Below are 23,738 nucleotides of genomic sequence, written 5' to 3'. Positions count from 1 at the left end.
CTAGGGCAACATTTGGGGCTGCTAAGTGATTTTAGAACAGTGATCAAAGAGGAGTCTGCTGAACAGGGATTCAGGCTTCACATCAGCTACTCTTTGTTGAGTTATGTGGCCAGGTAGAGTTTGAGTCTATAAAAGATCACAGCAAGATCCTTACAAACAGTTCCAAGAAATTCCCTCTCCAATCTGAACGTTGGGCATATGAAACAAAATGGAAAGCGTGTTCGCATCTGCTCTGGCGTGAGGATATTTCATAGGCTTGACTCTGTGCAGCAACTTCTCTCGGCTTTTCAGCCCTAGGGTTCCACCTTGAGGTCCACTGAGTAGGCAGATGTTCTCATCGCTTCAAGAGGCCTCCCCAGGAGCGTTCATAGTTCTTCATGGTTTGGCCTCTCTTCATATTCCTAGGGCATCATTTGTAGCAGGTAACTCTGCAGGGCTTCTGGAATTGCTCTCCTGACATAGGACAGCCTTGGGTGCTTGATAACATCTGCTTTGTACCTCTCCTTTGTCTCCATGACCACACAGGGATTTGTCAGCTACTCAGACCAGGGACGGTACCCCCACAGCCACTTCACTAGGCAGTAATCCAAGGATTCAAGATCACTCTGATGGGATGGTGGCTATCCAGATGATGAAATCTAAGGTGCCTTCATGAGGAGTCCTGCTGCCCTCATGTTGAGACACATGCTTTCCCCCAGGGCTTTTACTGGAAGGAAAAGCAGTAATTTGCCAGGGTGACTGCAGCCAGATCAGCCAGATCCACATATATGTTTTTGGCAGTGATTTCCCATGGAGGTACTCCAGCACATCCAGCAACCTGATTGCAAGCTGCAAAGCAGCTTTCTCTGTCATCTTGTTTGCAATGCACAGTCATTCAGGATTGACTGAAGGGAGCGACCAAACTCAGAGAAGACCAGGAACCTGTAGTTACCATCATGGAGCAAGCAAGGATTCCCAGCAGTGATACTGAATGCTATTTCTTCCATTTCTCCATGGTAGCTTTCTCTGCAGCATGCTGCAAGACATTCTGTTCATTGAAGACTCTTCTGTCTTTGGCATCAAGTTTGAGGGAACATCTCTGCTTTGAATGGCAGGTTGCAGATGCTGACTTTCCAATCCATACACTGTAGTCCTAACAAAAATTGCCCCTGTGCCTATGTAGCAGGTAGCAACACGTTTAGTGTCACTCGTAGTTTGATTCTCACTATGCAAAGTGAAAGCTGGCTGCCTCTCCCTTAGCAGTCCACAACTTCCCTGCTTCCCACACTTGTTTCTGCAGGGGAGAGGATGCCATTTGACAAGAAAAGATAACCATAATGTATCATTTCCTTATCATCCTTTTATGGTTTCTTGTTTTTATTCATGCATGCTAATATGATGAAATGAAGATCAAGCAACATAAAAGTACAGTTTGGGTTTGATGCAAAAATTCAAATATCCTTTTTAAATATTTCAAATTTGGAATATGAAATTGTGTTTCAGCCTGCAAAAATGGAATGATTTAAGACATTGCCATCTCCTGATGGTTTTGTTTTTTGCCAGCTGTCAAATACAAATGCTTATTAGCTGCCAGCAGTTAAATACCAACTATGCTCAAATGTCCACCATCGAACACAAATAGTAGCACCCATTGCATGTGGCCTAGTGAATGCTGTCAAATACTTGCATGGTAATTATACAGTTCTGTCAAATATAAAAATCAAGTAGATATTTGATTTCAGGATTTGATGGAACTGAACCATCAGCATGTGTACTGAATGTTGAAATAAAATATCATTGGATATTATCTGATATTCTTCAAATATTTGACTGTCTAGGGCATATATGGTGAATATTTGACAACTGATATTGGAGATAATATTTTTGAGGGAAATGCTGGGAACAAGTTCATTTCAGTTCTAATCTGTTTCATTTTTCATTCATTTATTAGGTTTATATCCCACATTACCATGTGGGTTTGGAGCAGCTTAAAGTGCTTTTTGCTGCTGCAAAGATTTTCATTTACTGCTTCCATGGGTTAGGTAGTGTTGGGGACTTAGTCAGGAACGTTGTGCTGTATGGCCTTTAGACCATCCCTGTTTTAGCTTGAAGACAAGCAAATGCACTGGATTTGAATATACTTGACCAGATTAAAAAGAGTGCAAGCTCAAGTTCTCAATTTTAAATTCCACTCCAATTAATTAGTGCACTAGCTACAGTTTGGGTTTGCACTCAAAGATCTTAAGAATGAGTCTTAATCTGCACATACTATATGTTTTTCAAAGAAAATTGTTCCAGTGAATCTTCATACTGTTTTGCCTTCCCAAGCATTTCATCTGCAGTGGATTAATAATGTAAAGTATTCAACGAGATGAGTTATTTGTTTTTGCTTGGAGATTAAAAGGAATCTCTCAGAAAACCATGCGGGTTTATTACAATAATAACTTTCATCAAGCGATAACAAATACGAGCACCATATTATCATCCAGATCAGTCATTAATAGTCACAAGTCCTGTTTAAGGTTCCTAAATCAGCTATGGAGAACCAGCGCAGAAGATCATTTTATTTAATAATACTAATAAAATGTAATGAGTTGCTGATTACATTGATCGTAAGTGAGAGGAAGAAAGGCCATAATTAAACAAGATACTCAGGCAGAAATAAGCCACTATTCATGAAGCTTTCTCCTACAAAAAACAGGCTGCCTTAATCAGCTCTTGAAGCAAAGCCTTCCCTCTTTTGCTACAAGTGTCAAAATATACTAGGATCAGGTCTTTCAGTGGGACTTGTACTGAATCTCCCCAATTATTTAATGTTAATTTTTTAATTTAAAATTCATATTGTTAGCTGCTTTGGAAGCATACACTGAAAGACAGCAAAGAATTGTTTTAGATCAGTGGTGGGGAACATAAGAACATAAGAAGAGTCCTGCTGGATCAGACCAAAGGTCCATCTAGTCCAGCATTCTGTTCACACAGTGGCCAACCAGCTGTCGACCAGGAACCCACAAGCAGGACAGGAGTGCAGCAGCAGCCTCCCACCCATGTTCCCCAGCAACTGGTGTACATAGGCTCATTGCCTCTGGTACTGGAGATAGCACATAGCCATCAAGATTAGTAGCCATTGATAGCCTTTTCCTCCAGGAATTTGTCCAACCCCCTTTTAAAGCCATCCAAATTGGTGGCCATCACTACATCCTGTGGTAGCAAGTTCCATAGTTTAACTCTGTGCTGTGAGAGGAAATACTTCCTTTTATCTGTCCTGAATATCCCACCAAGCAACTTCATAGGATGATTCTGGGTTCTAGTATTTTGAGGGAGGGAGAAAAATGTCTCCCTATCCACATTCTCCACACCATGCATAATTTTGTACACCTCTATCATGTCTCCCTTTACCCTCCTTTTTTCCAAGCTAAACAATCCCAGCTGTTGTAACCTTCCCACATAGGGGAGATGCTCCAGCCCCTTGATCATTTTAGTGGCCCTTTTCTGCACTTTTCCAGGCTCTACAATATCCTTTTTTAGGTGTGGTGACCAGAACTGTACATAGAATTCCAAGTGTGGTTGCACCATAAAACCTCAGGCCCAAGGCCAAATTCCACCCTCCTGTGCTCACCAGATGGTCAAGCCCCCTTCTACTGGCCCTGCCTGTTTTCCCCAACCAGATTGTTTGGTGATTTCCTGGCTTTTATGCAGTTTTTCCCCTCATTCTAAAAGGTTGAAATGCCCCTCCTAAGGCTTAGTTATCAGCTTTAAGTTGTGATATGCTGGTATTTTTAGTATTTTTGGCCCCACTGCTTTTGCCTTTGGCCCTGCCGCCTTTGTCTACAGCCCCACCCACTACTGGACTGTGGCCCTGGAGAGGGTCTCCTAAATTGAATTTGGCCCTTGGGCTGAAAGAGGGTCCTCCCCCCTCGTGAAGATAAATATAATATAATTAATTTTGCATAATCTAACAAAGGCTGGATTCTTGATGGCAGGGGTCAGCAGCAGCGCGATTCCTGCTGAGAAGTCTGGGTCTACTTTGGGCAAAGTAGTTTGAGACCTTGTTTTGATTCACTGAGGTATGGTCTCATCTTCTCTTTTGTCTTCAAGTGATCACCATGACCCTTCCCCAGGAGGGCTACACAAGCCTGGGTCTACTTGGGAAAGTCCCAGAGAACAGTGCCTTTGCATTTGTGGAAGCCAGGTAGAGGACACCATACATTATATGTTGTATTGTAAGTTGTATGATGGACCCAGGCGAAAATATTTGAAGAATTTTGTAGCAAAGATTCCTACACTCAGTGATATGGATAAGATTGTTCAGCCCGGAGAGGTTTATAATGTTTAATACGGTTAAATTTGCATTGAAGGCTGCTCAGTTTAAGCAAGCTTATCTGGCTTACCTCAAGACTTACGTTTTTGTATGTTTTATTCTCTGTGTATGATAGGCTCTATTTTATGTATGCTTTATTTTCAGGAGTGTGTATGTCTGGCTACAACCTGTATTTGGTTGCCTTACTACTACTAATAGAGTGAAAGGAAGGGTCTACTTGGGAGGAACCAACTTTAGCAAGAGCAGTGCTGGAAGGGCCAGCACTGCTGCATCATTCATGCCAACAGCAGTGTAAGAAAAAGCAGAATCCCCATTCAGTAGTTTCCCCCTCATGCAATTAGCAATTGTGGGAAGGGGAGAGCAAGGCTGTACCACCTGGGCCTGCCCTACTGTCACATCCTTGGTGGCTCTACCCCATACAACTGCATCTTAAAGATATCTGCAGAGGGGAAGCCTGCCGAACATGCATAGCCTCTCCCCATGATCTGGAACTAGGGATGTATGAGACATTCATTGCAATTCATTTTTGATCAGGATTTACCCAGTTTGCACCTCCCCAACTGAACACAGACCCAGATGCAATCTGCAGTCAAAGTCCAAGCATTTCCAAGCTTGCAGTGCAATTCATGGACCAAAAACAATGCACCTGACAGCATGCATATATTGGGAAAATGTGCATGAAAAAAATGCATACTTTTGAAAAATACACACAACTACACTTTAATCAGTGGGAGGAGAATGCATACATTTCAATGACAAGCACAATTGATGTGTACACTTGGAAAACAGTATGCATGAAAACATGCACAGATTTTCATACAGAAAGAAAACAGAGCTTGTATTCCGATAAGAACTTGAGTCAGAACAAGTTTCAAGATGAAACTGGGAGAACTTTAGTGAGCTTGAGTTTTGCTGATTTGCACATCCTATCTGGAATCTAGGGGTTCCAGATCATGGAACCATGGAATCATGGGGAGAACCTATTGCCTTCAGCAGGCTTCCCTTATGCAGACATGCCTCCAACATGTGGACTGCAGGGGAATGGGGCCACTGAGGACATGGGAGAGAACACGTGCCCTCTTTAATAATTTCCCCTCCACATGTCTAAGGTGGCAAGCCTAAATTTACACGGGATGAATCTCCATGGAACAAAGTGGGCCTTACTACTGAGAAAACGTGAATAAGTTACACAAAAAGCAAAGGCAGCTGTGTCAGCCATAAGAAAAATTCAAAAATCCTTATTAAGGACTTTTGCGACCTTTGAGTTTGTAATAAAGGTAATAAAGGACATTGCAGATTGGGTGGCAAAGGTAATTAAAGTTTTGCTCTTATATGGTTGATAGTGCTGCATACTTTAGAACAGCTTTCCCCACCTAGTGCCCTCCAGATGTGTTGGACAACAACTCCCATAGCATGCTGACTGGGAATGGTGGGAATTGCAGCGCAACACATCTGGAGGGCAGCAGGTTGGGGAAGGCTGCTTTAGAACACATGGTCAGATCACTCACTCCACTAGCAGTACGATTCTTTAAAACATCAGAGTAAAGGGCCTGATAATCCTAAAGATTAATGTCTAAGTCACATCTTGAGATCCTTTTATGCACTGTAAATTCACTGCCACAATAATGTAGAAGTGTTACTCGAGGGCACTGGACAAATACATGAAGGGGAAATGCCGGCTCTTTCAAGTTAACACCAAGGTCTTTTCCACTGATCAAAAATATGTAGTCACTCCTCAAATGAAAGGCAATTTAAGCTTTCCAGTTAAATTCATCCATAAAATGAAATTAGTTGACTCATTTATAGAAGAGGCTCTCAGTAAAACTTTCATCATAAAAATGCACAGCTTGAGGGAATACCTTGTGTTCTACAAAAGAACAAATTGTTTTTTACTGAATTGGAATCACATCCAATGTTGGGATCATACGTGCTGAGACAGTTAGCTTTGCTGAAAAAACTGGATTTGGCATTTCTGTCAGAATGTTGTATTAGGAGAGATCCCCTATTCGATAGCTGCTGTGAAGCTACCTTTGAACTTCTCACATACACGACCTTGGAATAAGTCTTATTGAACTCAGATTTACTTCTCAGTAGACATGCATAGGATTGCACTATGAGACTATGAACTTGTGCCTGGCACTAAGCCTCATTGAACACAGTTTCTCTGCAGTGGCCCCACACCTCTGGAATAAGTTGCCATTGGAGGTCCACCATACTCTATCATCAGAAGCCTTGAAAACGTATTGTTTTACTCTCGCTTTCTCTTGATATGATTGCTGTTGTTGCTGGTTTTGTTGTTGGTTGTTATGGCTTGTTTTGTTGTTATGGCTTGTTTTGTTGTTGGTTTTATCACTCTTAGCATCATATCGTTCTTATGTGTTTTATTGCTGTATGCTGCCTTGGGAAGGCTTCTGCCATGAAAAGCGGCCAAGAAATATTTTAAATCCATCAATTTCTTCCTGGAATCATAGGATTTTAATTCAGCCCCCATGATCCCTTGCTGGAAAAGATGGCCTCACTGGTCATTCCACAACCATTGGAACGTTTCCATGTGACACCTAGAAAACAAACCTTCTCAGTAATGACACCCACTCTCTGGAACTCCCTCCCACATGTGATATGGAAGGCAGAAAATGTGGTGAGTTATGAATGCCTCCTGAAAAGGTACCTCTTTATGCAAGCTTTCCCTGGCCTGTAATTGATAATGAAGCTACTCCATTTGATTGTTTTCCATAGTTACTTTTTAATTGTGTTACGGATTTGGCCTTTGCTGAGTGTTTTCAAACTATAGTTCTAGTATTTAGGAAGCCTTTGGCTGCCAGGTAACTACTCACAGTTGATCAATACACTTCAAACAAAGCATACACAAAAATTGTTTTAGCTGGATTCAATTTTGGTTTTGTACGAACAAGAATTAGTAAGGAGAAAATCTTTTGATCTATTTTTATTTTATTTTATTAGAAATATACTTGTAACATCACATCAAAATATAACTTGCATGAAATAACATAACATTTATTATTGTTAAACAGAACTTTCCTAAAGTTTCTTAGATCTTAATTGCTTAATTGAAAACAGAATTTCCTAAACATTTCTTGTTTTTAGACTTTTAGTCCTAATGGCTTTAAGGAGCGATCTCATTCTATGTACCAAGTTCTCCATTCAATACTGAATAAGTTATTCAACTGATAGGTACAAAGGCCTGGCGAGCATCTAAGAAGAACCTCCTCCATTCTAAAATCACCACAAATTTATATCTTTTGTGTACAAATTATGTCATACCTCATATTATTCACTGTCCCATAAATTAGGGCTTAGTGTTAGTTACCTTATTGTTACTAAACATTCCTGAAAAATAAAAACAAAAAATGGCTTACATGTATATCTTTTAGGCTAGATACGATCAATTCTGAATTATACCTTTGAACAGATAATTCCTCACTCAAAATTTGATAATTATATTTTTTCCTAAATATCTGTATATCAAGCTTTTTGATACGGATACCTTACACAATATTTTTTGCTCATTAATTGATAAGGGAAAATTTAAGTACACTTTTAACCTTGTTATAATAATCTTACATCTGTTCATTACTCAAATAACCCTGTGGTCCAAGTGATAGGACTTTAAGGGAGCAATCCTATGGCCACTAGACAGTGGCTAGACAGGCATAGGATATCTTGTTTTCTGGGAAATGACCTCGGAGCCCCCACTCTGAGGCCAGTTCCTGGAGAACCAACCTCCCTCCACTTCTGCACTGCCTTGAAGACAGCGTGGAAAGGCCCTGTGCTCTGCACTTGCAAGAGGAGTGTGGAGCGGCCGAAAAGGGGTGTGTTTGGGGTGGAAATGCCTGTATGACACATCCAAATGTGTTGTACAGCAGCCTCCTCCCCTGCTCTGCCCTCCCGCAGCTAGATAGCCTCAATTGGCTGTCTAGCCGAAAATGCAGGTCAGGAGAAGCGCGGAGGGAACGATCCCCTCCATGCTTCTCCTGCCCTGCATTAGATAGGCAGTCGCCTCCGAGTTCGGAGGCGACCACCTATCTGGATAGGATTGAGCCCTAAGGGCACAATCCTTTGGCCACTAGACAGTGTCTAGATGGCCATAGGGTTTTTCAGTGTCTGGGAACTAAGCTCGTAGCCAGCGCTCCGAGCTCGGTTCCCAGAAACCCAACTCCCTGCCCACTCCCCTGCCACTTCATAGGCGGGGTGGTTCGTCTCTGGCTCCGCACTCATAAAAGCAGCATGGAGCGGTGAAAAGGGGGCATTTGTGGGGGTGGGGACCACAGAAGCAACATTACAACACTTCCTACATTCTGTCTGGCCTCTCCCCCTGCTCCAATGTGCCCTCGCCAGACAGCGAAAATCGGCTGTCTAGCCACAAATGCAGAGTGGCTGGAGTACAGAGGAGAAGATCCCCTCCGCACTCCACCCACCCTGCACTGGATAGTTGGCAGCTGACTATCCCCATAGGATTGTGCCCTTTTTCAACATTTTCTCTTTGGATACCAACCATGTCATCTTGACAACTACTCTTTACACCAGTTACCCAGAATTCATTGTGAACCTGATTGTGTATCTTCCCTTTAATACAGTTATTACTGTTTACTTATTCACATATTCAGATTATTAATTATTTATCATGAAACATAATGTTTCATGGCATTTGCATTTCATAAGACACCTTACATTTTTTTTTAAGGAGAGGTGGGTTAGCAGTTTCTCAACAGCCTTTCCAGCATTTCCAATAAAGCAAAATCAGCTATTTCCTAAACATCCAGGATAATTGTTTTAATTATCTCTTCTTTATTTTTGTTGTACTGGTAATTGTTTAATAAGTATTTTAGTAGTGATTTCAATATTTTAGCATGGACACCACTGAGACATTATATTACGTTAAGCGATATACAAATATAATAAATAAGGTGGTGGCAGCATCACACATTTTACAAACTGTTATGGGAAGGAGCAACTGTTTGGCCTTTCTCATCTTTGATGGGTCACCTGCAATCCCTGCTACCTCTCCCTGTTCCATTACTGTATATGTTGCTGATCTTTCAAGATAGAAAGATCATCTGGCATTTGTATTAAAATGGTATCTGCTGCCCGAATCACTGGGGTGCCTTTTTAGTCAATGAAAATGTATTAAATCAATTAATCTAACCCATTAATTAAATACCACAGCACTAGATACCAGTGTTGTATACTAGTGAAATGCCCATCATGTATACTAGTGAAATGCCCATCATCATGACAGATGGGGTGGGTAGGTGGAAGTCCAGGGATCTTTAGGGAAGTGTGTAATTCAGAGAGATGCATCTCATACGATCCCTCTCAGTGAAAGCAGGTGGGGTAGATATGCTTTGTCATCACAATATTGTCCCAAAATACAGCACAGGTGTGAATGTCATTTACTTATATGGGAGAAAACCCAAGGGGTGCAGAGACATCATGGAATGGAACTACACTCATTCTCTAGCCCTGGGGTACCCAGTGTCTGGGGTAAGAGACAGGTTTGTTCCACTCTACATTGTGTCTCAGAAGCTGCAGCCTCTTTACTTGGTCACAAAGAATTCAAACATTATGTGGAAGCCACTGGAAACTGAACTGACCCCAATCTTTATAACCAAGCCACCAGTTCTGTTTTTTTGGTCATGCTAGAATGTGATGGGAACTGTCTTGTCTGTGTATTATATTGGCACTACACTTGATATCACAATATATTATTGTTATAATTCAGTCTTGGCACAACTGTATAGTGCATAACTACTTCCACCCATGAATGCATTTTAGATATAGAATTCAAACACTCTCTGAAAAATACTGTGTTGTTAGAATGCATAAACAAAAAACTATATGGTCTAATGGTTATTCTCACCTTCTTGTTGTTGTATTTGTTTCTCTGCCTCTTTAAAGAAACTCTATAATAGCAACGACCTTGGCACAGTACATTTCCTAGGGAATTGGCTTAATGATTGCTCAATTTTGCCTTGAGCCATCATGTTTCCACTTGGTCATTAATCCTCATCTGGTGCCAAAGGCCTTTGATTGTTGCGGTGTTTAATTCATGGAGGTTATACAGGCTGCTTCCCATGAAGATCTGCTAATGCAAACTTAGCAACAGGAGTTTGCTGAATTTCATTCTTCCAGGAAGTCTGGTTTCTCATATGCAAGTCTACACAGAGGAAAGGCAAAGATGTCTGACAAAAGGCTAGGGATTTTAGATGATCTTCTCTTAGCATGAAAAGAAGATTGGGACCATTTCTTTGAGGCCAGCTTCACTTGTGTTGCTCCACTAGTATGACTGGAATTTCCCATGCCTCTGTGGAAACTATAGATTAACTCTGGATAACCTGAGCAGTTTGGATTTCATAAATCCAGTTTTAATGTACACAGTTGCACCTTCTGTGATGTTGTATAGCAGCATTTACCAACATTGCACTCAGAAGAATTCTTGATGCCCTAGAGCGGGGGTGCAGAACTTCAGGCTGGGGGGGGGACCCAAATCTGGCCCTCTGGAGTTCCCCAGATGGCCATGCGCCTTTCCCCTGGCCTCACCACCGTTCCTCCAACCACCAATAGCTTGTTCATTTCCTGGCTGTTGTGCAGTTTTTCCCCCCTTCTAAAAGGTTGAAATGCCTCTTGTAAGGCTTACTGACAATAAGAGCTTTAAGCTATGCTATACTGGTATTTTGGATCTGCTCCTTTGCCTTCAGCCCCACCAACCACAGGCATTTGACCCCTGAAAGCTTCTCCAAAATGCAATTTGGCACTTGGGCTAAAAGAGATTTTGCACCTCTGCAGCAGAGCATCTAAAAACCTTCCCACACATCGCACAAAAGAAAATCTGGGTTTGTCACTGAGTGACCACTCAACAAGGAACTACAATGAGGCTGCCTTTACACTAAAGAAAAACTCTGCAATCCTCTTGTTCTGGTGCCTTTCTGCATTTACCGTGGGCTCCCAGACAGCAACCGCATGATTGCTGAGAGGGGAAGCTTTTAATTTTCAAGGTCCCATAGAACTAAATGAAACAGAGCCATCTAATGACTGTTTTAATCATGTAACATTCCGAGTTAGAAAGATAGTTTATTAGTTCCGGATCTTTTTGAGATGAAATAACCAGGAAATACCTCTGGATGTGCCCTGGAGGTTAATGGCATCATGAAAAGGACCTGCACACTTCCATGAGTGAGCAATCTCAATAGCAGGATAAAAGCTCTGTGTGAAGGAGCTCATAAACAGAAATCTCTGGCAACTGCATCTATATGATACTGTATTTTGTTGCATTCACACATAACACTTCTAGGTGTATACTTAAAATATCTTGGGTGCACAGCTAAAAAAATATTACATGGGAATAGAGCTAGCAGATCCAAAGCTGAAGAACACTTATGATCTTTTAAATCTCTGGATGTGGCAGGAGATAAAGCAGTTGTGGCTTCTCCTGCCTATTCCCCCACCTTGTCTTGAAATCCATCCCCTCCCCTGGTTGTTTTGTGGCACACCCGGAGCCCTTATTTAATATAACAGGTTGAGGAAGGGGGGGTAGATGGCTAGGAGGGAACGGGCAGGAGAAACCATAGTGATTCTATTCTCTAGTTGTTCTTCAGTTAACCAAGTGCTTATCTTTTAATTAGTCTCATTCTTCAAGAAGATGCCATAGTTTGAATCTGTCTTAAATTTGTAATGTAGATATGTTCTGAGATTGCTCTGAGCAGCAGAGAAAAATGAGGTCTGCAAAGCCACGAGACTTAAAAAGTTGCAGGTTCAGATGTCCCATGCTTAATTTTTAGGGATGGATGAAAGTCCCTTACCTGTTCTCGAAGCTTGCTTCGCGGTGGGGGGGAGGTGCTTTGGTTCTCCCCCCGAAGTTCAGGCGAGGGGGGAGAGGCGCCCCGCCTCGCCTGGCCGAAATTCAGGCCGGGGGGGAGGCGCCCCATCCCTCGCCGGCGAAATTCAGGCCGGGTAGGAGCGCCCCGTCTACCCGGCCGCGAAAAAAATAGTAAACAACCCCACCAAAAAACACACACACCCGTGATAGGCTACGTAACGATTTACGTAGCCTATCACAGCTAGATTTCCAAAGTCAGCCATGATAGGCTACGTAAATCGTTACGTAGCCTATCACGGGTGACTTTGGGAAAAAAAAGCGCGTACGCAAATGGCGGCTTCCATGGGGACTGCCATTTGCGTTCCTTATTTTGACATGTCTAGTCTACGTAAAGATTTACGTAGACTACGGCGAAAATAAGGGCAACGCAAATAGCTTTCCCTTATTTTCGCCGTAGTCTACGTAAATGTTTACGTAGACTAGACGTGTCAAAATAAGGAACGCAAATGGCGGCGCCCATGGGCCGCCGCCATTTGCGTACGCGCTTTTTTTTTTTTTCAAAGTCACCCGTGATAGGCTACGTGACGATTTACGTAGCCTATCACAGCTGACTTTGGAAATCTAGCTGTGATAGGCTACGTAAATCGTTATGTAGCCTATCACGGGTGTTGTTTTTTTTTTAATTTACTTTTTTTTTTTGCAATGGCGGCAGCCCCTGCCGAACCACCGCCGAACCGCCGGGACCCACTGCTGAGAGGGATATTCGGCCACAGTAAGTCCCGGGGGGGGGCGGGGGGCCGGCGTAGAATTTCCCCACCAATTTTGGGGGGCCGAATGCGTTGGCATTCGGCCTCCCGAAGATTCGTGGAGAAATTCTCCGCCATCCCTATTAATTTTGCTGTCTAAAAGTGGTGGAGTTTTGAAAGGAAGAGCCTTGTGTGGCGCAGAGTGGTAGGCGGCAGTACTGCAACTGAAACTCTCCCCACAACCTGAGTTCAATCCCAGCAGAAGCTGGGTCCCAGGTAGCTGGCTCAGGTCGACTCAGCCTTCCATCCTTCCGAGGTCGGTAAAATAAGTACCCAGCTTGCTGGGGGAAAGGTAGTCACAACTGGGGAAGGCAATGGCAAACCACCGCGCTATAGTCTGCCATGAAAACACCAGCGAAAGTGGTGTCCCTCTAGGAGTCAGCAATGACTCGGTGCTTGCACAGAAGGAACCTTTCCTTTTCCTTTGAAAGGAAGAAACTATTTGAGGACCAAACGAGATGTTACTTTAATTTTATGGCTAGCAACCACATTTGGGCTGTTAAAAAAATGAAGACTAAGCTGGTGGGGAACCCTGATTTTCATTAGGACTGCACCATGTGGGGAGGGAATGTTTAACTCTTCCCTCCCCAACTGCAGTTCTTATACAATTCCTTCCTCCACACAGCAATTAACATTAGAAAAAAGCTCCCTTCTGCACCAGTGTGACTTTTGCTCTAATGCTAACTGCCATGGCAAGGGGTGGGGGGGTCACTGGGATTATGGCTGGGGAGGTAAGAGTTAAATCTCCCTTCCTCATCTGCTGCAGTTCAGTTGAGATGAAAATTGGGCTCCCCCATTTTAGTTCTTTCTTTCTTTCTTTCTTTCTTTCTTTCTTTCTTCCTTCCTTCCTTCCCAGGTATGGTTGCTAACCATAAAATCAAAGTACCATCTAGTTTGACCCAAACCTATCCTGGTTTGCATTGGTTGGTGGTGACTGTAAAGTGTCACACAGATATAGGCTGATTGAAAGGTTTCATTATTACTTCTCAAGCCTAGACACTTCTCCTGAAGTCTGGAGACTGTTCTTGCACTGCAGGCCCTTCTTTGTCCCAGAATGGCCATTATCAAAGACAACAAAATGGCTTTTGAACACTTCAGCAGTGATTCTGATAGGAGCATGTTCCCAAACGGGGAAAGCTATACCGAAGTGCAGGGAGGATGAAAGGAGCTACACTTAGGTGTGTGTTATTAGAGCAGACAGAGGTCTCTAAGCACCACCAAAGACCCAATCAGGGTGCACTCAGATTCTTCGGAAGTGCCGGTCTTCGGCCTGCAATTTGAAACTGGACTGTATTAGCAATAGAGCAAGGTGCAGAATGGGTGCTGAAACTAGATGGGGACAATGGGAAAAGTGATGAGTATGTGCTGGTAGAAGAACTGAGGGGGAAAGGGTCTCAGTCTGAGGGCTGGTAAAAAAGTCACTGTGCCTGTGAATAAGAATCAGACTCACAAAGGAGCTTGTGTATGTGTGCACGGTCCATACAGGAACACTCGGTTTTTGCACGTCATGCTCTCAGTTGGCCTGTTTTTGACTTGGTGTTAAAAATGAAGGTGCTTGTCACAGCTGTTGAGGAAGCGGCTTTGTTATCGAATCTGGCCACTGGGCCATCTTGCTTACTACTGTGTATGCAGACCGGCATTGGCTCTCCTGGCTTTTAGACAGGGATCTTTTGCAGCACCTCCTGGAGGGTTGAGCCGGGGACTTTCTGCATGCAAAATATGTGCTCTGCCACGGAGCTGCACCTGTCCCCTAACTTATGTTATCTACATGTGATACAACATTCAGCTCACATCCCAACCTGATGAATTTCAGATGGTGGAAGGACAATCAACAACTGCCTCAGATCTGAACGGCATGCCTGCACAGGCTCATCAGGCAGCTGTGATTGAATGTAAGGGGCTCTTTATCAGCCTCTAGCTGAAGGCTGTTGCCATTCAACAACTGAGGCCCTGCTGATCATCCTTTCACCTTAAGAAATTCACGAGGTTTGCATCATTACTTCCCAAGCCTAAGTATTCCTCCTAATGATTGCAGAGTGTTCTCTCTCTGGGCTTCCCTTCTTTGTTCCACAATGGCCTCTCTGCTGTCAAAGAACATGCTGTCAAAGAACAGTGCTGGCTCAGGTAGGCCAGTTTGGCCAGATCCAGAACAGTTATGCTCTTAAAGGCAATATAATGGGTTTCAAACAGTGGGATGCTAACATATTGATTGTCAAAGCTCAAAATACTGCTATCTGGCAATGCTCTTTTAAATGGGTAACAGAAACAACTTTTGTTCTTAATTAGGGATGGGCAAATCTGTCAGGTTCTCTGAGTTTCTCATTTGTCCAGTCTTAAGTTTGGTTCTTCTCAAGCATTGAGATTTGTTTTAAAGCTTGCATGAAAATTCATATGCACTTTTGTGCTCGTTTCTCCTAATACACATACTTTTGTATGCATTTTTGCCTAATAAGCACCTTTTTTGCAAGCACGTTTCCTAACAGTGTTGAACATTATTTCCCCTGATCTATGTGTTTAATGTTTAAGAGAGCAACCTATGTCCCCTAGACAGTGTCCGAGGGGCCATAGGATTTTTCAGATTCCTGGATCTGAGGCCGGAGACAGTGCACTGACCTTGGACCCAGGCGTCTGAGGTCGCTGCCCCCTCAGCATGGAGAGAACTATCTTGGCTGCCACTATGAGTTTGCAAACATGACCTCAGAGAGGAGGAAAAGGGGGTGTGCTGGTGGGCAGGGATCGCTTATGCCATATCCCCAGCCTTCTTCCCTCCCCCACAACTCAGCCAGACAGGCAGAAATGCCTGTCTAGCTAAATTACAGAGGGGCGGGGGTGCGATGCACCTCCCACTCTGCTTTGGGTACTCGCAAGCCTCTGAGTTCAGAGGTTTACAAGTACCCAGGGCCGATCTGATAGGACTGTGCCCTAATTTATTATTTGATCTTGTTTTTATATTGTATTTTTTTTAATGGGAGCTGCTTAGGGATTTTAGTATATCTAGGAGTATAAAAGTATTATAAATTAATAAATGCATTTTTGTACACATTTTTAGGTGGAGAACTGCATTACAAAATTAGAAGTGAGAATTTCAAAGGATAACTAAGGGCACAATCCTATAGGGATAGGCTGCTGCATCTGAACTTGGAGATAACCAACTATTCAATGTGGGGAGGGGATCTCCTTCACACTCTGGCCACCCTGCATTTGCAGCTAGATGGCCTATTTCAGCTGTCTAGCCAGATCAGCTCAGAGTGGGAGGTGGGAGGTTGGATGCCACATAGGAAGCATTGTAATGGTGCTTCTGCTGTCCCCGCCCCTGGAACGTCCCCTTTCCCCCTGCTCCACATTGCTTTTCTGAGCACAGAGCTAGGGATGAACCACACCTCTTACGAGGCAGCGGGTGAGAGGCAGGGAGGTGATTTTCTAGGGATGTACAAAAGTCACTTACCTGTTCAGGGATTATGCTGTTGCTGGGGGGGAGGCGCTCTGTCCCTCTCCCTGAAATTCTGGCCTGGGGGGGGCAGGCTCTCCGTCCTTCCCCCCCTCTGAATCCTGGCCGGCCGGCTCCACTCCACAGGGATTCTGCGGAGCCACCAGCCGGCTCCACCAGCGGCCGGACATCCGGCCACTGGCCAGCAGGGATGCAAATGGCGGCGGCCGTAGCTGCCGCCGTTTGCATCCCTGCAGTCAGCCGTGATAGGCTACGTAAACATTTACATGGCCTATCACTTTTTTCTTTTTTTTTTAAACTTGGAAATGGCGGCTGTGGCAGCCGATCGGAAGACCGGCCACCGCAGCCGCTGCCAAACTGCCGCCAGGAAGATCCGCCCCAGGTAAGTCCCGTCCCGGGGGGGGTGGGAGGCCTTTCTGCCACCTATTTCGGGGAGCCGAATGTGCTGGCAGTCGGCCTCCCCGAGATCCATGGCTGAACTTTCATACATCCCTATGATTTTTTGAGAACTGACCTTGGAGCACTGGCTCTGAGGTTGGTTCTGGAAAACTCCTAGGGCCGTCTAGCCACTAGTTAGCAGCCATAGGATTGCGCCGTAAGTTTTAGTTTGCATAGCAGTTCAAAGTGCAAAATTAGATAAGTTCACATTAAAATGTGAACTGAGAGAATTTCTCCCCCAGTCTACTCTTATTCCACTTTGAGTAGAATGCACACACTGAGTTTTTTCCTACTTCTTCCTTACTTAATTCTTTCCTTTACCAAAGTCCACAATACTCTAATTCTACTTTGAGTAGAATGCACACTCTGGGTTTTCCTCCTCACTTTGTCTTCCTAGCTACATTTTTTCCTTTACCAAAGTCCATTGAGCTCTGAAAATCAATCATTGATTGCTAAGACAGCTGCTTTCATGCCCCCTTTAAAGGAGTCAGCTTGGGTGATGCTGTGATAAAGCACACATCTTGTCATTTAAAGTTGTGTGTGGAAATGCAGGGGGCATGAATGGGACTGAGAACAGTCAATCTGCTTTGATTCAGTGTTTAAAAATGAAAGCAACACTCTTCTCGGACAGGTGCTAATGGTCAAATAATAAAGAAACTGGTAGCGGCTGGATACTTTAGAAGCATTGCAGATATGTTTATAAGCACTGAGGGATGTAATCATATAATATTTTTGTTTTATCAATAGCCTAAACCCACAAACCGTGTTTCAAAATCTATGGCCCCTAATGATCCATCACAATTTAAATGATGTCATGAGCATAGGTTCAGGCTTGTTTTCTTAATGGATGGGGTCACTAGGAATAGAGAGCAGGTTTATACCCAACCACAGTGCTGCCCCCAAGTGATCCTTTACTCTTATAAGTGAATTATTGCCATTCATCCCATAAGGAAAAACAAAGTGCTGCACATAGCTATGTTGTTGTGGAAGGAAGGTTTTACCCAAAACACCACTAAGAGTCTCTGGATCTGCCCTCACTGACAGATCTTCAGCAATCTTTTCCTCTGCACACAAACTGCCTGTTTAAAACTATAAGAATTTTGATAGCTGCCCTGCTCTGGCTCAGTGAGACTCTGTGTTAAGCAAATAAAGGGGCAAATCCAATAGGCAAGTCAATTGGGTAGGCAAATAGTCAAGCACAGAGGTATCAGTCCAATATGGGAGCAGTTTAAGGCAAGAGTAGTCAGAATACTGGCAGTGGTTAAAGCACAGTATTACCAGGCAAGTAGGTGGTTTCCAGAAGACAGGTCTGAGGTGCAGCCAAGGTCCAAGGGAGAGTAGTCAAACAGAAATCCAGCCCCCAAAGCAGAGTCAAGAGGACAGCAGCACAGAGGTTCCATCAAAGATCCAAAACATTAGAACTAAAAGTAAGATGTTGATTCCAACAGCTAGTAAGCACTGTGTGAAGGCTTATATAGCCAGAGCCTCCAGAGCCCCACCCAGGACTCAGCTGCAGTTCATTACAGGCACTCAAAAAGTCTTACTCATGAGGAAGGCCTTGCTAATAGGGAGTCCTTTCCTCTTGTGTAGTCCTCCTTTGTAATGGAGGACTTCTTCTCAAAGAAGCTCTACTAGCCTGCCTCTTAAGACAATGATGTTCTTGGGAGCTAGGTGGTCACCTAGCCTCCACCTCAGAGCTTCCCTCCTCCTGCAGGGATGGACCCACAGTCATCTTCCCCAAGAGTGTATGCTCCTCCCAGTCTCCTGATGTGGGTGGTTCCTTGATGGCCTTCATCTCTGCCTGCTCTAGTTCCTTGGAGGAGAAGGATTGGGGTGGGGTGATATCAGCGATGATTGTATAATTTAGGATCAACCTGCTCTCTGGGTGGAAAGTGTTTACTGTGCTTTAGGTAATACAGAATGGCAGTAGATTCAGGACAGACAAAAGGGAGTAACTTCATTGCACAACATGCTCACAGTACTTACGTGTTTCTTGCAATGATTTGCTGGCTCCTTTGGAACTTCATGGATAATTTATTATTATTCCCAGGTAAGTTTAATTGCATGTCTATCACATCCTATTTGTAATACAATTTTGGTCTAGTCTGTTTGCCTTGGGGCTTTCTTGTGATTTCAGATTTTTTTTTCCCCTTTAATGAACAGGAATTGTGTTGGAGTGGGGTTGATTTTAGGGCATGCACTCAACTGCTAGGAATTGTAGTTCATGGAAAAGATCTAAAAGCAAGGTACACTGGCTTTCTTGACTTCATTGTGGCATATGAAAAAGGAAGCGAGGGGCTTGTCCAGCCAGTTCTAGTTTTAAAACTGAGGGCACTCTTTCAGCTTTTCTGCTCTCCTGCACTCCAGCCATATGGAATGTTTGGGTGGTAATTCCTAGTCAACATTGGGGTGAACAGGCTTTCAGCAAGTCAAATATTTTAGACCTCCAGAGGGAGCAATCCTATGACTGCTAGTCAGTGGCTACATGGCCATAGGATATCTGGTTTTCCAGGAACCGACCTTTTCCCTGCCCTGCGCTGCCTTGCAGGCAGTGCGGAACAGCCTCATGCTCTGTACTAACAAGAGGAGCATGGAGTGGCCAAAACGGGGCATTCCAGGGGGCGCTCTGGGGCGGGAAAGGTGGAAATGCCGGTGCGACACATCTTATGCATCGTCCGGCAGCCTCCTCCACCACTCCACCCTCCTGCAGCTAGACAGCCAAAATTGGCTGTCTAGCTGCAAATGCAGGGCAGGAGAAGCGTGGAGGGAATGATCCCCTCCATGCTTCTCCTGCCCTGCATTAGACAGGCATTTGCCTCTGAGTTCAGGGGTGGCTGCCTATCTGCATAGGATTGCACCCTAAAGGAATTCTGAGTCCTTTCAGATGACTCAATTCCACATGCAAGCTTGTTGTGAGTCTGGAAGACAAGTACTCTGATTTATTTATTTATTTTTATTTCACTTCTATACTGCCCAATAGCTGAAGCTCTCTGGGTGGTTCACAAAAATTAAAACCACAAGGTGCATCATAAAACAATATAAAATATGAAAGCTTAAACCCACAATATAACAGTACGATCAGAATAGAACCTAGCAGCAATGCAGAGATTTAAAATACAGATTTAAAACACTGGAGCTAAAAGCCTAGGAAGCTAAACTGCTAAAATACTGGGGGAATGAAAAGGTATTCACCAGATATTCACCTGGTATTCACTGAAAGGAGTACAACCTAAGCCAAAACAGGAACAGGTAAAATGAATCCAACCTATGCCAAAATCCACCACATCCTTCATCGCATACACCTTCTCCTTCCATCGCATGGAGGTTTTTGTTGCCTGTCAGAGAACCCCAATAGGATGTCTGCCACTGATAGGTCTCCCTGAAATAGGAAGTCATGCAATCATCAGTGGAAAACATTACAATGTGGCATAGGGATGGATGAATCTATTTCTGGTTCATATCACTCTCACATGTTTTACCCCTAATTCCATTATGTTCCATTCCACATTAATCTATAAAACTGTTTTAATATGTATTATGTATTTCCTCTCAAAATATTTAAATATGTTGATATATTTAAAATACTGAGAAAACTGTGTTGATACTAGGGATGAGTTAATTTCAGTTTCTCGTTTTTCCAATCTTACATTTGGTTAATCTGACTTGAACATAAGAGTTTTAAAAAAAGTTTTCATGAAAATTCATAATGATCGTTGTGCACATTTCTCTTAATAAATGCATTTTTTGTATACAATTTGGCCTAATATACACATTTTGCAAACAATTTTGTTAATATAATGCATGTTTCAATGTTATTTGCCATGATATATGTATGTTTTGATTGGAGGACTCCATTGCAAAATTCAGAGAAGTGTAAATTTTGAAGGATTATGGAGTTTCAGTTTGCATAGTGGTTTGAAAGTGTGAAATCAGGTACTGAACAGATTTCTCCCCCATTCCTAGTTGCAACATTCAGAGAAGTGCAAAATCAGTTGAATAACTAAGGGAGCAATCCTATGGCTGGCTGCTAGACAGTGTATAGATGGCCATAGAATTTTTCAGTTTCTGGGAACTGAGCTCAGAGCCAGGACTCTGAGTTCATTTCCCAGAAACCTCACACCCCTTCCCCTCGCCCCCACCTCATAGGCAGTGCAGTTTGTCCCTGTCTCTGCTTTTTTAACTGCAACGTAAAGCAGGCAAAAAGGGGGCATTCCTGGGGGCAGGGAGGGGAGGAGACCACAGTAGCATCATTACAACATGTTCTATGCGCCATCGAGCCTCCTCTACCCTGCTCTGATGTCCTCAGCTAGACAGCCAAAATCAGCTGTCTAGCCTCAAATGCAGGGTGGCTAGAGCACAGAGGAGAAGATTCCTTCCGTGCTCCACCCGCCCTGCATTGGATAGTCAGCCACCTCCAAGTTCGGAGGCAGCCAACTATCCCCATAGGATAGCGCCCTAAGCTGTGATCTGTACATTAGGACATTTCATACAGGAATTCAGAAAGACTGAATTCTTCAAGGGACCTGGATGTGGAGGGGGTGGTGGAGAGTCATTTTAAAGAGACAGCTGGAGAACAGAATGTATAGCGTACATTCGCTCCAATTTATATTGAGCTGGTAACTCTCAAGAGGTAGCAGCAACTTGATTAACTTGGTTCCACTGGTTAAAAAAGCCCCATAATAGCTAGAATTTCACATAAGAATTTTAGTCAGCATTGTGACAAAAACAATTGCCAAAGCCCCCCCCCCCCAGGGGGGTGTTCTCTACCTTAGGATTGTTGCAAATAGTGACATGCCGATGGATATTATCATTTCTATAATATCCTGAAAGAGGTCTCGAGATTTTAGGAAGAATATGTGCTTGTGCATGCTTGCGTGCTACTCTTATATTTGCTATTATTGTGCATTGCCCTTTAATGCATCTCAAACTCTCCACATGTTCTGAGAGACAGCAGACGGCCAGACCACACTTCTGGACTTTTGCATCACATTATTCAACAAAAGTAGTTCATCTTTTTTTCTTTCTTTCTTCTTTCTCCTTTACCAGCAGAGGGTGCTGCAAGTATACATTTCAACGATTCATAAATTCTGGTTTAGAACTAGTGCTGAGTTGGAATGGGGTGGAAGTGTGTTTGGGAACCCTTTTGTCCCTCATAAAAAAGTGCTCACCACTTTTTGATCATTTTCTGCACCCATTTACCAAACTGTTTGCAAGGCAATGGGTGTCTCGGAAGAATGTATCCAACTCTCCAAGGCAACTGGAAACTGGGCTGGTACTCCTTTCTTCTGATCTAGTTGTACAGAAGTGGCTAGTTGCAGCAGAATGGGGATGTACATTTGGATGTATGTGCAACTGGATGTGCATCCCATGGAAAGTAATGCAGTCTAGATGGGTGACATGAAGCACATCTGAACGTGGATATTGCTCATCCACACTACATTATTTTTAACGGGATACACATTCATATGTGCAACACACCTATCTTCTGCTGCAACCATAGTGTACTAAAATGGGACTGGGGTGAAAATCTTGCTGGCCTGTAACGAAGCTGCCAGTGAGATAGGGAAAACCCAAAACACAGACACAGAGGGAAGATTCAAACAACTGTTATGTGGCCTGGTCATTGCTTAAAAAGTCATTGCGTGGTAACTGCAATTGTATGGAAAGACTGATATCTGTAATATCTGACCAAACAGTGAGGCCTATTTTGTTTATTTGTTTATGTGATTGTGGAGGTGTGGTTCTGGGTACTACGTGGACCAAACCATCCGTATGCTTGTCATCTTCTGTTTTAAATCTCATATTTTGAAAGCACATTTCATGCAATTCTTCTTGGACCACCACATCCTCACCTTCCCAGTGATCAACTCATCCGATTGGCCACTGTGGGAAACAACAGGATCCTGGGTAAGACAGGCTATTGATTTGATCCAGCAGGGCTCTCCTTATGTTTGTTTATTTGTTTATTTAAAATATTTCTTAGCTGCCTTTCAGGGCAGAAGCCCTCCCAAGGAGGCTTACAACAATAAAATACATAAAAACAGTTAAAATATTTGAAGTGATAATAACATAAAAACAATAAAAGCAACAATAAAAGCCAAGAATAAAACCAGCAACTATGTTAACAGCAGTACCAGCAACAATAGCAGTCATATCCTGAGAACTCCACAGTAAAATAATGTTCTCAATGTATTCACCCTAACCCAAAGGAAATCATTCTTTTATCTTGTCCCCTTCCTTTATTTTGCCCTGCAATGCTTATTTAGATTAAAATCCCCATGTGCACAAACTGTCTCTCTGTTGTGTTTTGGACAGGATTAGGGCCAATTGTTCCTCTGCTACCTCAATGTGAATAACCCTATTGCTTACTGCATTCTTTGGGTGGGGGCTGTGTTGTTTGGCCATGGCCTGGTAATAAGATTGTTAATGCCAATTTGTTATGCACACCATTACTGATGTGGTGAATCTATGCATGGTCTTTATGTATTTATTTAAAACATTTCTTGGCCACCTTTCAGGGCAGAAGCCCTCCAAGGTGGCTTACAGCAATAAAATACATTCAAACAGTTAAAATATTAAAAGTGATAAAAACATAAAAACAACAATAAAAGCCAACAATAAAGCCAGCAACAATAGCTGTTATCTCAAGAGAAGGCCATGGTAAAGCACTATGTTTTCAAGGCCTTCTTAAAAGTCTGCAATGATGGAGCATGACAGATCTCCAATGGCAACTTGTTCCAAACATGTGGGGACACTGCAGAGAAGACCCTCTCACATGTGATCACCCACCTGACTGCTCTCATGGGTGGGCAAATAAGGGCCTCTCTTTCTGATCTTAAAGCGTGGGCAGGCTGATATGGGTGAAGGTGGTCCTTCAAGTAACTTGGTCCCAAACCATTTAAGGTTTTAAAAGTC

General features: G+C 43.2%; 1 pseudogene; it reads right to left on the bottom strand.

Annotated features, from left to right (window-relative positions):
- Positions 1 to 293: 293 nt before the first annotated feature.
- LOC146357143 (serine/threonine-protein kinase VRK3 pseudogene) overlaps positions 294 to 23,738 on the bottom strand; it is an 86,909-nt pseudogene continuing 63,464 nt past the window's right edge.

Source organism: Heloderma suspectum, chromosome 1 (genome assembly GCF_057233095.1).
Source record: "Heloderma suspectum isolate Gila_16-S chromosome 1, 16-S_ref, whole genome shotgun sequence".
NCBI classification, from domain to species: domain Eukaryota; kingdom Metazoa; phylum Chordata; class Lepidosauria; order Squamata; family Helodermatidae; genus Heloderma; species Heloderma suspectum.
This window is presented reverse-complemented; position numbering and strand designations above follow the sequence as displayed.